The sequence below is a fragment of the Alexandromys fortis genome, unplaced genomic scaffold (assembly GCF_014885135.2).
Source record: "Alexandromys fortis isolate MF-2015 unplaced genomic scaffold, M_Fortis_MF-2015_v1.1 scaffold_79, whole genome shotgun sequence".
NCBI lineage: Eukaryota > Metazoa > Chordata > Mammalia > Rodentia > Cricetidae > Alexandromys > Alexandromys fortis.
Genome location: NW_026067964.1, coordinates 6,042,117 through 6,064,313, shown reverse-complemented (window position 1 = coordinate 6,064,313; position 22,197 = coordinate 6,042,117). Strand labels below are relative to the sequence as shown.

At 46.6% G+C, this 22,197-nt stretch overlaps 1 protein-coding gene across 8 annotated transcripts in view; it reads left to right on the top strand.

Moving 5' to 3' along the window:
* Lhfpl2 (LHFPL tetraspan subfamily member 2) overlaps positions 1-22,197 on the top strand; it is a 147,790-nt gene that overhangs the window by 22,024 nt on the left and 103,569 nt on the right. The window contains exon 1 of one of the 8 annotated variants that reach the window (XM_050153766.1): positions 2,696-2,717. The exons of 6 other annotated variants lie outside the window; for them this stretch is intronic. The gene's annotated coding sequence lies outside the window, so the exon portion shown is untranslated. Of the gene's footprint in view, positions 1-2,695; positions 2,718-14,568; positions 14,657-22,197 lie in introns of those variants that run through there. One more of the 8 variants, XM_050153763.1, reaches the window with a different exon arrangement.

The window sequence follows — 22,197 nt, the reverse complement described above, 5'->3', positions numbered from 1 at the left end:
CTATTGCTGGACCCTGAGGGCTTTTCAAAAAATTGGGTTGTGTTAGTTTGACCCATTTGACAATGCTGGGTTTGATGCAGGAAAAGTGAAGGAATCAAGAGTCTTCCCCTTTTTCCCTTCAGCTGGAAACAAGAGATCTATTTTTTTTCCTTTCTCTCCCTCCCTTCTTCTCTTCCTCTCTTCCTTCCTCCCTCCCCCTCCCTCCCTCTCTCTCTCCCTCCCTCCCTCCCTTCCTCCCTCCCTTCCTCCCTATTTCCCTCTCTCCCTCCCTCCCTCCCTTCCTCCCTCCTTTCCTTTCTCCTTCCCTCTCTCCTTCTCTACCTCCCTGCCTCCCATCCTTCCTTCCTCCTTCCCAGGGTCTCATGTGGCCCAGTGCCTCAGACTCACGGACTCCCTATGTGGCTGATGATGACTTTGAACTTCTTATCTTCTTGCCCTGACTTTCCAAGTACTAGGGTTACAGGGCTGCACCACCATGTCTGCTTTGTGCAGAGCTGGAGTAGAACCCGGGGCTTCGTGTTTGGTAGGCGTCTTGACATTCTTTGGCTCTCCTTTGCCGTTCGTTCGGATGGTTGGCACAGGGCTGTCTCTGCTCTCTTTCTTCCTGGCATCACCCCCAGGGCTTTTGGGAAGAGAATAGGAACTGTTCTCCCCAAGACCGTGGAGACCAGGGTTCAGGAACACAGTCCCTGCTCACACGTTGTTCCTGTAGTGTTGATGCTGCCCGCACCCACGATGGAAGGAAGTCAAGATCCGTCTTCAGCACGTGCCGGAGGAAGCCTTGATCTTGTTTCTAAACTGTGGCTGGCTGAGATAAAACAAGTCAGTGGGATCAAGTGGCTGAAATCCCAGGCTTAGGAGCCTGACTGCTCTAACATTTATCAGCTGAGGGGTCTCTGGGAAATTATAGAACGTCTCCTTGCTTCTGTTCCCCCACCGGAAAACTGGAGGCTTGCTGTTCCTCCTGGGTCTCTATGACCATCAGGCTATGTATGTTTCTATGAAGATCATGATATGTGTGTTTCTATGAAAATCATGCCATGTATGTTTCTATGAAGATCATGCTACGTGTGTTTCTATGATCATGGTATGTATGTTTCTATGACGAATATACCACGTTATGTCTCTGAAGATCATGCCATGTATGTCTCTGTCTTAGTGGTTACTTCTTTGTTCTCCCCTATTACAAATCTTCTCATCATTTCCCCCCCGCTTTTTCTCTGTATGAGCTGCAGTGATGCCTGTGAGAGCAACACAGACTCCATCATAAATTTAAGTTCAGATGTAGCAAAGTCACTTTACATTCTGATGACTTATAAGTAGAGTCGAGTCTTTGGTATGTCCATGGAGATGACAGGTCTGGGTGCCAGGCCCTTTGGGGGACCTTTGTGTATATCTTAGACTTGGTTTCGCAGTCCTAGACATGGGGCTTAGAAGTGGACTCCTTTCCTTCAAAGTGAGTGAGCTTCCCCCAAAGGCTCAGACGCTTAGTGTATAGGTGACACTGTCCCACTTCTCTGACCCAGTGGAGGCCAGAGGAGGTGGGCAGCTATTCTAGATTGATGTCTAGAGGATGCCCAAGGGACCAGCTGGAAATTATCTTGAGTGTGCAAGTTCTCAGGCAGACCAGACCCGGTTAGGCTTCCCCAGGCCATTGAGGACAGCTGGCATAGGTCCAGGGATCAATGGAGTCTTTTCAACTTGGAGGTAGGCACGCATCACAAAGGCTGTCCCGAGTTCAATCCCCAGGACCTGCATGGTAGAGCAAGCCAATTGCTGCGTGTCACCCTGTCTGTGCTCTTCACGTGTGTGCTGTGGGCGCACATATACAAGCACACACATTCACATAAAATAAATTTTAAAAAGAAGTAATAAAAGGTGTAGGTAAACCCCACCACCCACTGACAACATTGGCATTCAAATCAAACATTGTCTAAGGCCTGTTCTTCAGCCCTGTGGGGTTCTCCTGTGTTCTTCAGCCCTGTGGGGTTCTCCTGTGTTCTTCAGCCCTGTGGGGTTCTCCTGTGTTCTTCAGCCCTGTGGGGTTCTCCTGTGTTCAACACTGTGGGGTTCTCCTATGTTCTTCAACACTGTGGGGTTCTCCTGTGTTCTTCAGCACTGTGGGGTTCTCCTGTGTTCTTCAGCCCTGTGGGGTTCTCCTGTGTTCAACACTGTGGTGTTCTCCTGTGTTCTTCACTGTGGGGTTCTCCTGCGTTCTTCAGCACTGTGGAGCCTCCTATGCTCTTCAGTCAACAGTTAATAGAACTTCAGTTCTGTTAACAGAAGGCTGGGAAAGGAGGCATGACCTCTGCCCTTTGGGTGTACCTGGGAAAGATCTTAACTGAAATTGTCTTCTGTGCACAGCTGCCCTCCCATGGAGACCTTTGTCCCCTGTCGCGTCTTGTCTGCAGACATACACATATTGGAGCTCACTGGGGAGAGCGGTCAGTAAGTTGCCTGTCCTCGGGCTCTTAGTGAGTCAGCCCAGGCCATTATGAAGGTTGCTCTTCCCTCCCTCGACCCAGCCCTTTCTCATTAGATCATAATCTCGGTGAAATGCAGCCAGCCTTAGGGCTCCGTAAGTAGTGCAGCTTGGAGTCCAGTACCTTCCAGACAGCTGCAGGCACCAGCTTTCTTTCCTAGGGCCAGTTTCTCAGGAGTCATCCTGGGTGCAGAGCAAGTGGAGACAGCCTCTGTGTGGAGGAAGTGTGCCACGGGTAGGTGGTTGATGGCTAGGAGTTTACTCTTTCGGTCAAATTACTTTTGTTGCTGTTAAAAATTAATTTTAATAATTGCTTTTGGATCAAGCTGCTGAATAATTGAGCCAACTCTTCATGCCCCATGAACTTTTATAGCGAACGCCCCCCTCTTTATGGGGTTACTATGAGGATGGCATTTGTAAAGCGCTGTAACTGTGACAGGAAGGCTCCAGATAAGCAGGGGTCGTGTTTTCAGAGTTCTGGAGGAAGGATTACACGGTGGCCAATCAGGTGAGAGATGCCAATCACGGTCGGCCATGGTGATTTGCTGCCGTGGCCTGCTTCCTGCTTTGGATTTCTGAAGAGACATTGCATAGGAAAGCTAGGGGAATGATTTTCATAACATTACCCAATTAATTATGAGAAGTCTTTGGCTCTGTGAGTAAGCTTGCTCACAGTGTGGAAGTTCGAGTGGAAATCGATGGTTGGAAATTCACGGCTGTGACTCGGGTTAATTTGCTTGTTAGTGGTAGAATGTTATCACGTTTTATTTTAAAGTCAAATGCTGCATGATCTCACTTCAAAAATGTTTATTAGATTTCTTTGTGTGTGTGTTTATATATATGTATATATGGTTATATACGTGGCATGGCACACACATGTGGAAGTCAGAGGACAAACTGGGGATTCAGTTTTCTTCTTCCACAATGTAGGTCTCTTTGGTCGAACTCCAGATTGAACTCGGGCTTGGTGGAAAGTGTCTTTACCTGTTGGGCCACCTCACTGACCCATGTGTCGTTCAGGTTGGCAGCAAACTCCTTATCCTCCTGCCTCAGCATCTTCAGCATGTCTTAACTGATGCCACCACCACTAATCGGTCTTTTATTATGTGTGGTTTTTTTTTTTTTGCCTGTTCTCTTTTGTCTTTGGAGAAAAAAAAAATTTCAAAAGGTAAAGGAGAGTTGCCTTGTTGCTCCAGAAAGCAGTTCATTCCTCAGAAAAGGCCCACCATACCGTGGGCTGTGGGCTTTCCGCAAGTGAAGCTGGTCACTTTCCTGTGCATGCCCTGAAAGCCTGGCTTTAGTACGTGTGGGAAAATGGAATTAGGAAGACTCCCTTTGTGGCTCTGGCATATCCTGAGTTTTTGCAGTGGATTTTGAGTGAAGCTTAGGGTTTGAGCTCCCATGATCCCTTGGATACACAGCAACTGTCAGCTTTATTAAAAAGATAAGTTAGACCGTAAATCAGACAATAGCGACTTCCTTCGTATCTTGTGATCTTTCCCCATCACTAGGAGAAAGTCCAAATTCACTGTCAAGACACACGGTATGATCTGGTTTTGCCCACTTCCCCAACCTTATTCATAAGCGTTCCTCTTCTCATTCTCTTCCAGCCTTGAGGCCCCTTTGTAGGCCCTTGGCCCCATGATCTTACCTCTCAGGACTCCCACAGACGTCTGTGTTCCTGGCACTTGGGCCTCTGGCAGAGTATGCGACAATTTGAGATCACCTGCTAGCACTCTGCCAAGTCGGTTATGGAGAAAGTAGCCAGGGATGCTCATGGGCCAGAACCTATAGGCAGACACGGTTAGAGATGAGGTCCAAGAGGAGTTCTGTGTTGACAGCCCTTCTCCCACCCACAATCTGTGTGGATCTTGCCTTCTCTGCTCAGTCCTTCAGCCAGGCCATAGTTCACAGCTCTCTGGTCAAATGTGCTGCCTTGGGCTAGTGGGCTTTGGTCTTGGAAGGTAGGAAAGATATTGTTCTGCCTTGTGGAGAGGGCTCTGGCATATGTTTGATTTGAGTCTTAAGAGAATGGATACCTCTTCCATTTATTTGTTTGCTCATAGAAATTAATTAACTTTGCCCCCCCCCCCCATGGGATTGCAATAGGATTGCAACGGAATCAGAGCTGTACCTCTGTGTTGTGTTACTGTTTCCTCTGCAGATTGAAACAAGTCTGCAGGAAGCATTGTAAGCAGCAAAGTAAACAACAAAAATAGGCAGGAAGTTCCTGAAACGGACAAGATTCACTAGGCCCCTCCCTGCCAGAGTAAACAATAAAGCTGAGAGTCCCTCAGACTGAAGGAGGCTGAGAGTCCCCCTCAGACAGAATGAAGTTGTGTGGCCAAGACTCTCAGGAGAGAAAAACTGCTTGGAAGAAACAGAAAGCAGCCAAGCTGCCTGGAAGAGGCTTAGAACAACTGAGGACCTGGAGAACATTCTCCATCCTGCTGAGCTACCCACAGACTGTGCAGTGTGCTCCTGGTTCCATGTAAGCTGTCACCCTGTGTTGGTTAATGTTACATTTAAAGTTTAGACTTACTATGCTGAGAGACCAAAAGGCAAAACTTAGCTCTAACGTGTAGCTCGTACAGGCCGTACCCTAGCAGCCCCCTTTCCCCTTTCTCCCAGGCATTGAAGACTATTCTTAAATTGACTGATCTTGTAAAAAAAATGTTCTAGCAAAATAGTGGTAGGTCATAAGACTAACTGCTGTTTCTGCTTTTGTAATCAAACTTGCTTACTCTGCTCAATGCCTAAGACAACCACAAGACATATATGTTAAAATTAGACCCTGCCTACATGTAAGCAGAACACATATAATCTTGTGGGTTTTGACTTTCTAAGCCTTGAACTGCTATGACTAGCTGCTGTATCTGGGAGGCAGTCCTGGTGCCATGGGCATTCGGCACCACTATTTAATAAATCCTCTTCTTATTCAACTTTATTCATGGTCATGGGGAATCTCTGAAAAACCCCAAACCCATAACAACCCATGCTGGGGTGGCCTTGGTGATGCAACCCTCTTGGTGTCCCTTCTACTCCTGTTAGTAACCCCACATCCACGTTCCTATAAGTAACCCCAAGAAAATTGATTGGTTCTCCAGGTTGGATTTTGGCGGTGTCTATACTTGGATCTGCCATAGGTTTTCTCTTAGGGGTGAGTAGATTTTGTGTGTGTGTGTGTGTGTGTGTGTGTGTGTGTGTGTGTGTGTGTGTGTGTGTTGTATCTCCCCAGGAAAAATTCTGTCACAAAACACCCTGCTTCTGGCATTCGCAATAGAGTTAGTATTCACACAGCGTGTGCCTGTCTACTTGTGGTCTGAATCTATCTTTTTGTCACTGCATATATATTGGGAAATTGTGTAGGCTCTGTACGTGACTTAAAACCACATTTTCCAGAATGCACAGGGCAGAAGAGCCGAGGGCTGGGAAGGAGGAATGGGGAGCTGGGGGAGGGGAACAGAGTAGTGCTTTTCCTTGTTACTTGCATGGTCAGAGTCTGGACCAACTCTGGACGCTCCTGGACATCAGAGGGTCTGTTGATGGCACGCTGCACCTGCAAGTGTGTTTACGCTTAGATTATTAGTCCCTTTGCTCAGAATCTTATTTTCCCTTGGGATCTGTGGCAAATAAAGGGACAAGGCTCCTCCCCCTTCTTCACCATCCTCTAGCCTCTAGTGTAGACCACTATTCTGGATCCACAGATGACCCTTTGCTGCTGTGTACTGTTACCCCAGTGTTTGGTGGACTTGTGAGCTGTTCTCCAGACAGAGCCTTTCCTCATGGCCTGCTTGGTATCTTGGATTTTCTGTAAGGTTTCATTCAATAACCACTGTCTACTCAGTGCCCTGTGTTGAGTTCAGAGGGCCCAGGAGGGTTTGAGATATGGCCTTGCTGTTCTATCCTGTTCCTTCGAGAGTCCCAGGGCTCATGCAAGGGAACTTCCCTAGGCAGGGAAGCAGGCAGGGGCTGATGTCAGTAGGTTCGGGTAAGGTATACGTGGATGTCACTCAGTCCTGGTCTCGCCCTGCAATCTGGGTAGGTGACTCTGGTCATGATAGGAAGGTCAGAGGTACTTGACAGGGCATCAGCCCGTTTCCATTTGGGAGCTCCCAGAATTTGGTAGTTGACTTCTCACAAAGAAAGAATGGCCGTGGGTGGGCCAGCAAGGTGGCTCGGTGGGGCAAGGGAATTGGCTGCAGAGGCCTGGGGACTCATGGAAAGCTGGACAGAGAGAACCATTTCACCAGGTGTCCTCTCACCCGTGTGCTGTGGCACACCCCCCCATACATGTACACACTCGCACACACAATAACTGTTCTCCCCACAGAAAGATGAGTTTACACAAGGCAGTGTATCAGTGTATCCCAGTATGCTTTAAAAGATCAAATATCACAAATCTCTTAGGTATTGCTTTTTTTTGTCCTTTTCAAAGATCATGGAAATTTTTTTTTGATAATTTTATAGCTCTGGTAGTTACAAACCAAAACTGTCTATCCAGTGGGTTTTTTTGTTTGTTTGTTTGTTTGTTTTTTTAGTGTTGCCCTGGCATGCAGTTTTGTTTTGTTTGTTTTTTGTTTGTTTGTTTGTTTGTTTTTTTTTTTGGTCTAATTTTGATTCTAACTGTCCCATGAAGGTTGTATAATTAAAACAGTGCCCCCTTCGGTCTATATTTTGGACACTCTTTGTAATTCCATATTTTTCCTAAACTTTATTTAAGAGAACTTGGGGCAGTAAGAGTAGCCCATACTTCCCCATCATTCAATGGCAGTTGTTAAACCCAGTGCTGACCGGAAGTTTCTACGTCACGTGTGTTCCCTAGCACTTACGAGGAAGCCCTACTTTTGTGGCCATCTCTGGTGCCTTCTAGAATGCTTTCTCCAGGCATTTCAGTCTGGGAGAGTGGGCCCAGATCTGTGTGATTAATGACCTGGTGTCCCTCCTCTTTGAACTTTATCTCCTTGATCTCATTTGTCAGTCCCAGGGTGTCACCTGACACTTTTCACCAACCAGTTCACTGGGTCATTGCTTAACTTTCCTTGACACTTTCAGCCAGCGATAAGGATATCATGTATCTCCTTTAAAAGCCTTTTCACTGTGGGCTCTTTTACTGCCCAAGGTGATTTCATAGTAACATCCATTATGTGATACCTTTGTCTGGAAATTACACGGAGGGACCACGAATGGAGTTTGGCAGTTACAGGCTCTCTAAGACTGGGGTGCCTGTAGCTTTGGGAGGAGAAAAACAAAAACAAAACAAAAAAAAATACTGCCAACTTGTTTTCTTTGTTAACTTATTTGGAAATACGAAGTTTTTCATTGTTTAGTCTCATCAGGTAAAGTCTTCTTGGGAAGATGGATTTTTCTTAGTAAATTTTGATTGGCATGACTGGACCTTCTGGGGGAAGGGACACGGTGGCTAGTGAAGAGGACATTCTGGGATGAAATGAGAGCATGAGGTGGAAATCAATCTAATGAAGATAATCAAAGGCGCAACAAAGACACGGCATATTTTAATCTGTGTGTGTATGCGTGTGTGTTGCACACCGTACCATAAGGAATTTTAGGAATACACTTGTGCTCAATGATGTCTAGCTTTTAACTAGATTGTGACTTAATTTTAAATGTCCTTTGTTCTTGTGTCAGAATGGCGAAAAGAAATTGATAAGAGGGTGCCTTAGGACCTTGGGTGTGATTGACATTCGAGAGAGGCCTTTGACAGCCTGTGATGGGGCTGTTCCCTTGTTAGACCTGTAGCTGGGCAGCCTGAGGAACCAGGACGTCAGTGACTTCCAAGGGCGGTTGCTGCATGAAGTATTTGTTCAGCTGCATAGCGAAACGCCAGACTGGAGTCGTCTCCTGTGTGATGATTCACGTCCCCTGCAACAGCCAGATTTCCCCAGGGCCTGTGTTTGCTCAGGGTAGGCCACGTGAAAAATGCCCCTTTCGGGACACCAAGGTAGCATTTAATGAACTGTTCCATTAGTGCTGTTCAATAACTAACAATCCTAATGCAGCGAGTGGTATTTAATTACTGACTTTTTGAGCCACCCGGGAACCATTTAGTAATTACTGCTTCATTGTCATTTAATAAATTTCACTCTTGTACGTTAAATAGCGCTGAGCAATAATTCACTGCCTGGTCCCCAGCGGCATAAATAAGTTAACGCTTCTTGTAGAGATACGCCGGTCAGACCAGATGGCCACTTACTCACTGACAGGGTAGAGGTGCAGTTTAATCTTTGGGATCAGGGGGCCCAGACTTTCAGATTTCATTGAGCAGTTTAACAAAATGCTCACAGACTGACAAAGGGTTCATTACTTAAGTTTGCCAAGCTTTATTTTTCTTAAAAAACTTACCTCAGGAACACTTTGTCTGGGGACTGTGGCTGTTCAACAAGCCTCACTTGAATTGAAGTGTATTTGAGGCCAGACTTTCTGCTGGTGGGTGACAGATATTGAATTTTGCTATTCTTTCATAAGACCTTGTCCTGGAGATGCTAATGCTGTATATGTTACTGGAGATGTTTTACGTTGCGCTGGGATTGTGAAGATTAGATTGACAGTCTAGTTCACAGCTGCAGACTCTGGACTAGATCGTATGGAGCCGTGATTCATCTTTGGATTATATGAGATTCTAGGGGTTTCAAGATACGACGATGATTAACTCAAAGGTTGTGGCGTCCTCATTACTGAGTTAACTGTTGTGACAAGTCAAAGAGAACATGGATCGGTGAGGATGACTGATTTTAAATTAACACTTTAAAGGCCTTCTTCCCCATGGAATTGCCAGGTATGTTGGAAAAGACCTGCTGGACTTCCATCCAGTTCAGGACACAGAATGGCTGTGGGCTTGGTGATGAAGACATGAATATCCCCAAACTCCGGTCCTGGTGTAGCTTGAAGAACAGTGAAGGAAGAGTTGACAGCCTGTGCCTGTAAGACTGACCCCTGGGCTGGCCGATGCACTTGCTGTGCCATCTTTTCCTCAGACATGGGCATCCAGCTGAGTCTGGTCAGTGCCTCTGCCCTTGCCTCACTCCTGCTGCCCAATAGCTTTTAGGTTGTCTGAATACAGGGTGGCCTTGCAGGATGCCTGCCATTCAGCGTGCCAGGAAAGTAGAGCCGTTCTTTGTAACACTGTCACTGAATTTCTTTCCTTCTTTGGAAATAACAGTTTACGCCCTGGTATCGTGATTTGTGTGTATAGGTTTAGGAGCTCACACAACATACACCGTCTACAATAGGGCTGGACAATCTCCTCTTTGGGAAGGAAGGGAAATATCTTGTGTTCTCTCTGATAAAGCAAAATTTAGGAAATGGCTTTTCAGGTACTGTGTGTGTGTGTGTGTGTGTGTGTGCACGTGTGTGTACGTGGGTGCATGTAGGATATATTAGAATGTATACATGCTTGTGTGAGCATGCATGAGACCGCAGTTTGACATCAGGTGTCTTTCTCAGTCTCTCTTCACCTTAATTTTGTACCTGGCGCTCACTGGCCCACTCAGTCTAGCTGACCAGCAAGGGATCCATTAGGCGTGTTGTTTGTGCAGGCTAATTTAGCACTGGGCCAAACTACAAGACTGTAAACACATTGCTCAGACGTAAAGTTAAGTCCATCCTGGTAGGAAGTTCACCAACTCTTTAATCCCGGTGGTTTATTTAATGAGATGGTTTAGGATGTAAGGATTTAGAGCAACTTTAAATGCAGGGCTTAGGACCGACGTGAAGGATGACGGAAACACCTCCTGACTGCTGCTGTCGGAGCTGTGCACTATCTTCTCCCCCAAGATGCAGCTGCCTTTCCTTTAAAGCCAGCCTCCAGGAAGCTGAGAACAACAGGTATCACCCCAGATTTCAGAGTGTGTGTGCGGAGTTGCCTTGAAAACAAGTTCCCCTGAATTCCTAGGAACCCATCTGTAGTCCCTGTTGACTTTTCCAGCCACTTGTTTTACGGGGCATCTTACAGCTTGGACAGTAGTGGACTGCAGCCGTTTCCGCCATTGGTTTTTATGCTGTGTCTCTGTAGGAATGGCTGTTGTATCATTTTAAGTGGTGGGTGAAAACGGCAGCATTTAAAGTCCTTGCCGCCACTGTTGTAATTTGGCAGGCCATACATCTGCATTAACCACATTCTGCTCGTTTTGAACAGCTCATTTAGAGTTTCATATTTTATGTGTCATAGTGTACTTAACTCCCCCCCCCACCCTTGAACTTCTTCCAGACTGAGGCTGTCGTGCCATTTATAAACCAGTTGCTTTTTCCCCTCTTTAGGGACCCCTCCTGGGAATATATTTCTCCACAGAGGAGTCTGATTAAGGGTATGGACTCTTTTGTAGCTTTTGTTCCTTTCTGCTGCCTCCTGTTTGCTTCAAGAGACCTCTAAGGAGGTAGAACAAGGAAGGAAAAACTCATCTGGAAGGAAAACAAATTGTCTTTGAGGTTTCCAACCTTTTATTGGTAAGAAAAATCGGGGGATTTTTAGGTCTCGGAATCAATTGTTTGCTGTGGGCTAATCAATAATTTAAGCAGTTCCGTGTAGTGGTTAAAAAGCTCAGGCTGTGGAGTTCAAATCTATTATTAAATGCCCCCGAGCCTCAGTTTCCATCTTGGTAAGATGTGTGTGCTGCCACGTTCTGTAGATAGTGCTGAGGTTTAAATAAGATAGTGTACTGTAAAGGAATCCATAGATTGGCATGGAGTCCAGCGCACAGTCAGCTCCCATAAATCAGAGCTCGGAGATCTGTTCTGGCTGGGGCCCCATGGCATTAGGCCTCAGAGTCTGGCTTTATACAGCATCGAGTCCTCTCAGTGTCCACTGAATTTTGGGTCTGAGTTGCTCTACCCAGAACAAGTTCTCAGGTTTGTGCGTGAGTTAATACTGATGGTCTGTGTGCTTTATGAGAAGTGGTTTTCCTATAAGAACAGAGATAAGGGTGAGATCTAGTAAGAGTGTCAGCCAGGTCTGTGTAGCAAACATGCCACACTCACCAGGTTGTTTTATTTGGGTAAAAACAAAATGGAGGCTCGAAGCCTGCAGTGATGGTACATGCCTTTAAATCCAGTACTCAGGAGGCAGAGGCAGGCAGATCTCTGTGAATTCGAGGCCAGCCTGGTCAATAGAGTGAGTTCTAGGACAGCCAAAGATACACAGAGAAACCCTGTCTCAAAAAAAAAAAAAAAAAAAAAAAAAAGAATAAAAGAAGAGGAGGCTTGAAAAGTATGTATTTATTTCAACCATGTTATTTTATTAGCTTAAATAAAATGTTTCTATAAGGAGCTGGACAGCTGTCTCAGGCGTCGAGAGACTTGCTGCTCTTCCTGAGGACCTGGGTTTGGTTCCCAGCACCCATGCAGGTGGCTCACACTGCCCAGATCTGACACCCTCTTCTGGCCTCTAGGTGCACCTGCACACAAGTTGGCATACACTCACACAGATACACACCTATGTACATAAATATGAAATCAACGTAGATCTAAAAACAGTCTCTACAGAAGATGATAGGCCATGAATCTTCAGCGACTTGGGTTTGTAAATGCTGCAGTTTTTGCTTGCCTGTCACAGTAACAGAAATCTTGGGACCATAATTCTGAGAGGCCTAAGAAGCCTTAATTCCTTTCCTTCCTTCATTGCCAACATTATTCCATGTAACTGTAGGTGTGTGTCTCCATCAGTGACATGGTACTTCTTATAATGCATGTCATACGTATTTCCCTCTTCTGGAAACTTCAGTAGACCTTCTTAAATGTCACAATCCACTTCATAAGCATTTGGAGTGAAGAGGCTACAGTTATGTCTGGCTTTTCCTGCAGTCACGTATGTGGGATTTGTTTCATGTGTGATATTTGCCTGCACTGTGAAAATGCGCCACAGATATTCCTTGTGTCTATGTAGACCCCCTGGAGCTGATGGCTCGTGTTTTGAGCCATCATGTGGGTGCTTGGAATCTAACCAGAGTCCTCTGCTGGTGTGAGCAGTGCTCTTAACCACTCCTCCATCTCCCAGGCCTCAATAATAGCATAATTTTAAAGTCAGTTTTTAATATTTTTGGCTTTAAGGAAAGTTTCTCCATATCCCTTTTCTGCTCATGTTGAGGCCCAGCCTTGATGTTTATGATTGTTAGATGATGTTTAAGACTACAGCTGAGTTTCCATTCATGGATGAACTTACGATCTGAGGGAAGTGGCTTTCCCCTGGTAAGATTGAAAGGCTGGAGTAGGCGGTCCCACTGGACCTCAGCTACACAGCTCCTCTGGCTTCTCTCCCCTCCCCCAGCCAGTTAGCTGTTGGCTCGATGAGAATGTGGCCAGCGAGGACTTTCTTGTGTGTGGTCCACCAACTCACAGGAGCCCTCAGCATCGTGAATTCACAGTGAGAGAGGACCTATACCGGGCAGGGGGATTCTGTCAACGCTCCATGACTCTAAATTCTTGGGCCCATTTGCCCTGAGGCCTGCCTTCTCGTCTGAGATCTTGTGAACAGGGCCGAGCCATCTCAGCTCGAAGCTGTCTGTTCTGTTGCATCACCATCACAGATTCAGGGCTCCAGGTGTTAATCATTCTCCAGGAACTTTTCCTTTCATCGCTAGGCCAAATGGTCGGAACTGTTTTCCTAAGCTGTCTTTTCACAGTTTCTCCTCTGAGCATTCCCTGCCTGTTGATCTCTCAGACTCCCGTGCCCTTCTGACCTGCAGGGTCATTGTGATGTAGACTTGGAGACTTGGAACAAATGGCAAACTTGCTGGACTGGGCAGAAGATTTAAATATGATTTCCTTTTACTTTCTAGTGTCTTCGGAGTTGAAGTGTTTTTTTTCTTTTTTTAGTGGCTAATTTGAGTTCAGACTCAGGCCAAAATAAAACCTTGGCCTGGTCATCTACTATTTTTGTTCCATCGTGGAAAGTCTTTTCTCAGCCAGAGCATGGGCTTTAGTTAGCAGCTTCCTACCGCCAGTATGGCAGGCACAGGTGTTGGGAGCACTGGTTAGTTCTTTGGGTCCTTTAGAACCTTTGGGTTTGAAACTTGAAAGTTGGCAAGTGGAGGAGTTATCTTTTGATCCATATTGTCCCCCAACCCAGTCCTGAAACATTTGATTGTCCCTTCGCTGAAGCTTTGCTATGGCACTGGGAGGATCACATGACATAGTCATGTTTGATCATTTAGTGTGTGTGTGTATTTAAAAGATTCAAGATGAAAATAAGTTAGGAATTTAGCAGGTGCCAATCTCTCAGCCTGAGTCTGTCGTAGTAACTTTCCCACGTGAGTGGATGGCTGTCCCCTGCTTCCTTGAGGTGGCTTTGAAGACTGTGGTTTGTACCTTATTCATCTACGTGAAAGGGTGGCGGTGCAGAGGCCACAGCTCGTGATTTTGGTGCTCACTGATAGATTTCTTTTGGACAGGAGTTTTGCTCAAGACAGTCACTTTATCTTGTCTCTTCTAGTTCCCAAAAGAACTCTTGAAATCACCAATAATTGGTAGACAGTTTGAAAAACCTTGGATCTTAGGGGGCAGGATAGTTACACATGCAGACATTTGTGTCCCATTGTAACCACTTTTCTCTTTCATGTCATTTCCTGTGCCAGGCCACAACCAGGCCAAGTCCCAAGGGTGGGCAGGGAGACTTGAAGCTTGTTATTCATTTCATCTTTGAACTTACAAGCAGGGCCTGTGAGGAGACATGGTAGTCTGGCTTTTATTTTCTTTTTGAGGTGGTCTCTCATGAGCCTCCAGTAATCCTCCTGCCTCATCCTCTTGAATAGCTGGGACTACATATGTGTACTAGTGTAACCTCTGGTCACATAGTGTAGGGTCCCTGGTCTTAGACAGTGTTTGTTCTGTAAGACTAAGTCAGGATTACCTCAAGGGATCCATGTACTTATCAGCGTTATTCAAAAGTTGGCTTGCGTCTTTGTTTTGCTTGTGGTTGTCAAGTTCTAGTGAGTAACTACCTCATTAGTAAGCCCCGCATCCTGGAAGTTGATTCACTGTTTGGGATGAGGCGGGTGGACCGTAGGTGCCTCTGTGTATTTAACAAGGTTGCCTGGTGATACGAATGCATCTTGAACCTGGGTCCCCTGCAGTCCTTCACATACGGACGGCTAGGGTTCAGAGCCCTTGCTGCCGTTCACCTAAGTCTTCCTCTCTGACACCACAGTGCACATTTGCTAAGAGGTCAGTGGGTAAATTGCCCTTGTTTTCCTGTCTTTACTTCTCCTTTACTCTATACTTTTAGGAGAAAGGTGGGTGGAGGAGGAAAATTTATTTCCAGAACGTTCTTCTTTCCCAAGCTTCTACCCCTGCCTCCTCTGACCGTACATACTGTGGGATCATTCTACTTGGCGATTCACTCGGATCCATTGTATGCACATTTTTGGGGGGGAATGAAAATGATATTTATTCAGTATAGTGCTCCCATTCTCAATTTCCCTGGAAGGAAACGGAAGAAATGTGGCATCCACGGAGGTGCTTGGGTTCCTCTCCCTGCCTGCTGTCACCTCAGGCACACTTGGCCTTGATCTCTCGGGTGCGTACGGGACTGTCTGTGAGTTCCCCAAATTCCATGGATCATTGCCAGATGTAAACCACGGCCCAGTCGCCGGCAGATTAGTCACAAAATTATTGTTTGTGTCAAAGACTCGCGTGCGATTTATTTAGCTAATGGTTTTGAATTTAATTCTCTTACACGTTTAAATTCGTTTCATGTGAATTGACAAGCTGTGGATCAAGACAACTTAGGCTCACTTAATTCTTGTAGTCTAACAAGAAGACAGCCAGCTTGAGAGTAGAGCCATCAGCATTGTGGTAAGAGGAGCTCCCAGTTGCTGGGCTTTGTGTCTTAGAACGGATGTCTGCCCAGCGTCATGTACTGTCTGAGATCTTCTGGCTGCTGGATTGCTACATAGAGTCAAGGATTACGGGAAGGAGGGGGTCTTTGGACAGTTTGGGATTGGTATGTGACACATACATGCAATCAGAATTGGAATGATTCAAGAGGAGTCACGCGGTTTATCTAAGAAAGGGCCCTCGGGATCCCCGTGTCTCACTTGGTTAGGTCATGTGTATTCGGTGGCCAGAGTTGGATGGGCTTGTGTTTCCCACAAGCCCCGTCTTTATCTTTCTTGAGAAGTAATCTATACCTGCAAAGATTCCAAATTCAATTTTAAATGACTCCTGCTTGACTTTTACTGGAGTCATAATGCATTTTGGAAGGAGAAATGTGTGATCACGTGTCAACGATCATTTGCTGTAGCCTCTATAATCCAGGTCTTCAGTTTGAAACGGACACAGGGGACTGCCTTTGCTGCGTTTTTAACGGATGAAAGAATGCTTCAGCCTTTGCGTCTGATACAATCAGGAACAAGTTTACTTTAAATCTACAAATATTGCTCTCTGTCACTGCTGTTCCTTTAAGCCCCCTTTCACCCAGACCCCTCCTTGTCAGAACTGCTCGCGGTTTAAGATTCTTCTCTGACTTCTCCTTGTCAAGAATTCCCTCCAAAGAGAGATTATCCAAAGAAGAAAGAATGGCATAGATTTCCCTTGGTGCTGTCCTGGGCAGTCAGGAGTTCGTGTGTCTTGTCGCCTGTCGTGGGGACCCCTTCCACAAAGATGGAGAGGGTTTCGGGGTTCCTGGTGGCACAAATCTGCCCACTCACCCTGTTAAAGGTGCTTCCAGTACTGACGCAGCATCAACTGCATTTGACCGGGTGCTCTGGCCTCAGCCCAATAAGTGACTCACTCTTTCAGATGTTCAGTTTGTGTTGCTGTACTTGAAGCTTTCTGTAAGGAAAATAGAAAAGCCTGCTGTAAAAATACAGTCCCTCCTCAGGAAGGAGAATCCCTGTGTCCTGTCTGGAGGCTGTATGTCCTTATGGCTCCCCCCGCCCTCGCCTTAGATCCTGATTTGAAGTGGGTCTGGAAAACATCCATCAGTTCATGTTTAGATGGTGCTGCTAATTATTTGTATATTTTGAATGCGAATTCAAAAGACACCGGTAGGAAGTTTTTTTCTCTGGTGTCCGGGAGAGAACAGTTGGTGAGGGGATAGGTTGGGAGGGCCTGTCAGCCTGCTCCACACTGAGGAAGAGGAAGCAGCCCAGAGCCAGACCCCACTCAGCAGGCTGACCTCATCAGCTGGCTTTTCTCTGCCGTTTAGATGTGACATGAAATTTATATTCCTTTTTGGAGGCTGCCCATTCTATACGTGATTTAGTAATTTTGGAATGTTTGGCTTCCTAGACTCAAAACAGACTCTGGTAAAATGTCAGGTTTTTTTTTTTTATTGTCTTTAACTTTTGCACTGTATTTTAAGTGAGACATTCTGCTGACTTGTAAATATGTCCCCTCTGTCCTTCTGGGGTCTCTTTCTTACACATCCCAGGAGAACATTTAAACTATGGAATCCCTTCCCAAACATTGAAGAGAAAGACTGTTCAGGATTTGTGGGGCCTCTCGGAGCTGACACACAGTGTTTAAGCCAAGCGTTGTTATTGTGTTATTATAGAATTTTGGTTAATTTATTATATGGAGATTATGTACCAGATACCCGGGTGAATAATAGCTTCTATTGGTGTGTGTCAGAGGGGGTTTATTGGTTTGTGCCTGGGTGTGCATGTGTGCGTACATGCATGCATTGTGTGCGTGTGTGTGTGTGTGTGTGTGTGTGTGTGTGTGTGTGTGTGTGTGAAGGACAGAGGTGTTTTCCTCATTCTTTGCCTCCTTATGTTTTGAGGCAGGGTTTCTCACTGAACCTGGAGCTCACTGATTTAGTTAGACAGGCTGGTGAGTGAATTCCAGCAATCCTCCGTCTCTATTTCCCTAGAGCTGGGTTGTAAGTGCGCCCTGCTGCACCTGGTCTCTGTATAGGTGCTGGGGATCTGTTTAGGTCCTCACGATGGCACGGTGAGCCCTGTCCTGTGCCATTCTTCATCCCCCAGTTGTATTTTATTTTCATGAATGCACTGCTAAGGACATACACACGATACAATGAAGAACCAATACTTTGTCTATGGCATTGTAGTTAGTAAGTGGCCAACTTAACCTGAATCACCCTGACTTGAAGGATAGCTCTACAGAACTGCCTTCTCCTTAGCAGGGTGGAGTTAAACCACTCCATAGAGCTGACTGTCTCAATAGCCCAGTGGATATCTAGTGGCTTACAAATATCCATTCTCTCACAGAATCAGGGTTGCACAGTGGTTAAGAGCAGGGCTTGCAAGTATCTGGCTCTCACACTGACTAGCCTGAAGTGCTGGGAAACTTTCTTTAACTCTCTTGTGTTTTGCCTTCTCATTGGTGGGTGATCGTGTGCCTGTGGTTGTGAGGTTTTGGTGAGTTCATATGGCCACAGTTACCACATGGTTCCATGATAAACTCTTTGCAAGCATTTGCTGATTTTGTGTACTTCCTTGGAAAGGATTAGGGATGAGATCCACTCTCTGTCACCTTGCTTCTTTGGTGTGGGTGACCTGCATCCGCCTGTGGACTAGGAAGGACTGGGACACAGCTGTGACCAGTGTTGGAGAGTGTGGTTGCTTTGAAAGAAAATGCCCCCAGATGGAGTGGTACTGTTAGGAGGTGTGGCCTTGTTGGAGGAAATGTGTTATTGTGGGGGCGGGCTTTGAGGTCACTTTTGCTCAAGCTTCCCTCAGCGTGACAGTCAGTTGACTTCCTGTTGCCTCTGAGTCAGGATGTAAGGACTGTCAGCTCCAGAACCATGTCTGCCTGCACGCTGCCATGCTCCCCGGCATGGTGACAGTGGACTGAACGTCTGGAGCTGTAAGTGAGCCACCCCGGTTAAACGTTTCCTTTATAAGAGTTGCTGTGGTCATGGAGTCTCTTCACAGCAATGAAAACCCTAACTAAGACAGAGGGTGAGCCTTTGTGGCCCTGGTCCAGCCTTTCTCCGCTGGGCTGTGCGTGGAGTTCCTGATTTCTCCCTCACGCATTTGTGTGTTCGTCTCTGGTGCACTTCCTTCTGCAGGTTGTCAGTCCCCACATCTTGGCCACATGTGCCGAAGAGAAGTCACTGCTCATTCAAGCATTGATTTACTGTCCTAGACCGTTGCCCGTATGTTTCATCTGGCGTGGCCGCCCTGGCATATTATGAATGTGGCCCTGTGGAGGCAAGAACCAAGTCTGAGGAGCTCGTAGGAGCTCGTACAAGAGTGTTTTTAAAAAGGTGCTTTGATCACGAACATTAAATTGGGGTGTATGAAAGGTGCCTGGGGAAAGTACCTGGTGCCTTTTGCGCCCTAGGCTGGGTCTTAAGAGTGTAGGTAGGAAAACAGCCCCAGGAGTCTCGAGGGACTTGGCTCTTACCGGCCATGCTTCCTGTTCCCTAATTCCGGGGCCCTGGAACTTGGACTCCTTGTCGGACTTCTGTAGTGTATTTTGTTCTTAATTCCCATGAGGAATAGAAGTGACTTCAGCCTCCTTGACAGTTGCTGCATTCTCCTCAGAAGGACTTGCTGTGAGGAACAGCGGACATCCCCTTCAATGCCCATGAGACTGTCTGCCTGGCAGGGACCCAGCTTGACTGTCAAGTGATGCTACCCAGCTGGCAGCCTCCAGCAGCTGAGATTATCTGTAGAGTACCGAAACCAGGTGTGGAAACTACCTGTGGTCTGGTCTTCCTCCCCTCCCTCTTTCCCAGCTCTCTTCCTTCTTTCCCTCCCCCTCTTTCTGCTTCTGTTTCATTAGGTAGCCCAGACTTGATTTGAACTCAAGCTCCTCCCATCTTAGCCTGTCAAGCGCTGGGACTGTTTTTATTTTCAGCAGTGGCAAAGGACACGTGACATGACGTGCAGCGTCCTACCACTTGAAGCGTGTGGTCCAGAACTTACTGTAGATGAGAATAAAAGGGAAGAAAACAGACGGTGTTTAGAAAGAACTCCTGGAGTACACACTTGGGAGACTTTGGTAGAGAGGGAAGACTCAAGAGCTTTGCTTCCCCACGAGGTGGAGACTTTATGCTGTTTATTCTAAGCAGGAGACACCCACGTAGGAGGCCAGCCCGGGTTGGCGCTAACTTTGGTGCCATGAGGGAGCGATTCCCTCAGCATCTCTTCTGCAGCGCTTTCTCCTTCTGTGTCCCTGAGAGGAGTGCTATGTGTTTTACTTGAGCTATAGGGAAAGAGCACCTTGTCAACTCTGGGAATTTCTAGGCGCTTCTGCAATCCTGCCGCTGAGATTCTGCCATGCGTCTTGCTTTCCTTTGGTCTGTAACTGCAGGCCAGCGCTGCTTGTTGCAGAGAATGTTGCATTACTTGCTAACTCAGTAGTATGCTTGCTTGGGCACGGTGAAAAGATCACCAGATGGCAGTGGTCTGAAGGAAAGCTACGTTCCAGATGTTGTGTGGGTGTGCCCTTCACAGCTGTCTTGTGCAGGCTCTCAGTCTTGGGTTCACATAGGAGTTAGCTCCCGACCCATCAGCTGTAGTTCATGGCAGTTGTGTGTGCCCAGCAGAACCGTAAGAAAATGCAGCGTCCATGCCTGCTGCCTTCTTTTCCAGCTGTGTTCTGCACATGCTTGATTCTGCTTTCACACCTCAACTAACAAGCTTCCTTTTCTCTCTAAGGCCCTAGACACAAAGCTTCCTGTTGGTGTCTTATCTTGCCCAACACTCACTTTTAACAAGCCTAATTATTTCACAGGCATGTCTTGTTTAATAATCACCAGAAAAACAGGCCTCCCTAAGAGCAGGAAGGCAGTGGTGGGGATGCTAGGGACCATGGTGCAGACAGGACTGCAAAGCCAGGCTTTGCCCTGGCCTGTGGATCCATGAGTGCTTTGAACTTTCTTCCTCATCCTGTTTCTACTTGGACCTCGCTGTCTTGCCTTTCCCAGATGATTTTATTGAAAAGCAATGGCAAACTGTGGCTTGTCTCTTCTCCTAGGACCTTAACAGAGTTCCCCATATGTAAACATCTTAGTGAGCCTTCTGTTTGGTGACTCATTAGTTTGATGAGGAAAATATCCTAATAAAGATAAAGAAACTGTAAACCGTTTCAAAAGCTGCAGAGGGAAAAATGTTGGGGCACTTGAGGTCAACTGCTTCCCCTGTTCTTTGAATTTCATTTGGTATTTGCTCATGGGAACAGACAGATGGGTCTCCGGGGTGAGCTGCGTCTTCATTCTCTTCCAAGCTAAGCTACGATTCGTGCGTGCTTTGTTTCCTGAGTTTCTTTCTGTGTAGGCAGGCAGAGGCCATGTATGAGATTTCACAAAAATTACAGCCAGATTTCTCTCTCCCTCCACAAGCGAGCGCATCCCATGTGTCCCGAGGTTGGCAGTGAGAACAGTTTGATTTTCTCAGAAGTGTCGCAAGCCCTCAGATGTAAAGGGTCAACAAGGCTAAAGAGAATCAGAAGCTCTTGCACACAGGAACTATCTAAGCTGTAAGCTGGTGGTTACTTAGTCAGAATCGGTATGATCCACTGGTACAAAATCTCTAAGCACTGGTAGGATTTTGTGCTGCTTTTCAGAGTTTTGCTAAAGCTAAATGTTTCAGGGTGTTTGATGCAACTGCTTCCAGATATCGTTAGCGTGCAGGTCAAGTAGGAAACACAACGATCCAACCGTAACTTCACTGCAATCTATCTTTAAAGTATTGCCCTCTGTTTCTGGTTGTTGTTACTGGCTGGGACTTGCTGGACTAGGAGAAGATAAAGAAGGCACACAGAGAGTCACAGTGAGCCGCTGCTTTGCATGATGATGCAAGAATGTGTCATAGTGGACATGACACGTTGTTTCACAGTGATAAAAGTAGGTTGCAGTTAAATAGCTTCCGAATGGCACCCACTAATGGAACACTCCGTCTAAGATGTGATCTTGCCTATAGTACAGATTATATTCTGAAGCAGCTTTCTACAAGGTCAAGATGGAATTAGGGGGCCCTTTAACTTGTAGTGATTGGCAGATGAGCCTGTTCTCAGGGCAACAGGCACGGTGTACTAGCAGGTCTTACGGTATTCATGCATGCAGTCAGCTAACGGTCTTGTTTGTCCTGTCCGGGGCACAGGAAGTGAGCCACCATATGGTGTGTCGGTAGAGACTCTGCTCAGAGTCTGCAGAGGTTAAGAATGGACAGGAACCTCCTCATCTGTTCAGGCCAGGGCAGGTTGACAAGGGGCGTGGCATAGAGGCCAAGTAGGCACCATCCGAGCTGAGCCGTCATTGAGTTAGCCCCTGTCTGTTTTGGAGCCATACACCTATGGAAATTAGTCGACTCTCTAACTCCGTAGTGAAACTTGAGTCCCCGCCCCCCACTTTCTAACTAGAAGCTGAGTGTGGCGAAAGCCAAGTCTGAGTCATACAGACGGACTCGAGTTCTGGTGGCCACCTAATAGTTACTTGGCCTTCCTGAATCTTCCACATGGGGCTGACAGGAAAAGGGAGATATATAGCCACATTTATCCAACCCCCACCCCCTTTCTTTAGCATACTAAAGGTGACTGGCCTGAAAGGCAAGAAATCACGTTTTGAAAAATACCTCTTGAAAAAGCAAAAGGACAGAGTTAATCGTGGATAACAAGAAGGCACCATTTGTTAATATGGGCAGCATTATTTTAAAGTGCCTTCTTGAGCCAGAGACCTCCGCCAGAGCAGGCTCGAGCCAGAGACCTCTGTGGGACAGGCCCAAGTCAAGGACCTCCACAGGAGGGGAGCAGGCCCAAGCCAAGGGACATCCGTGGGAACAGGAGTGAGCCAG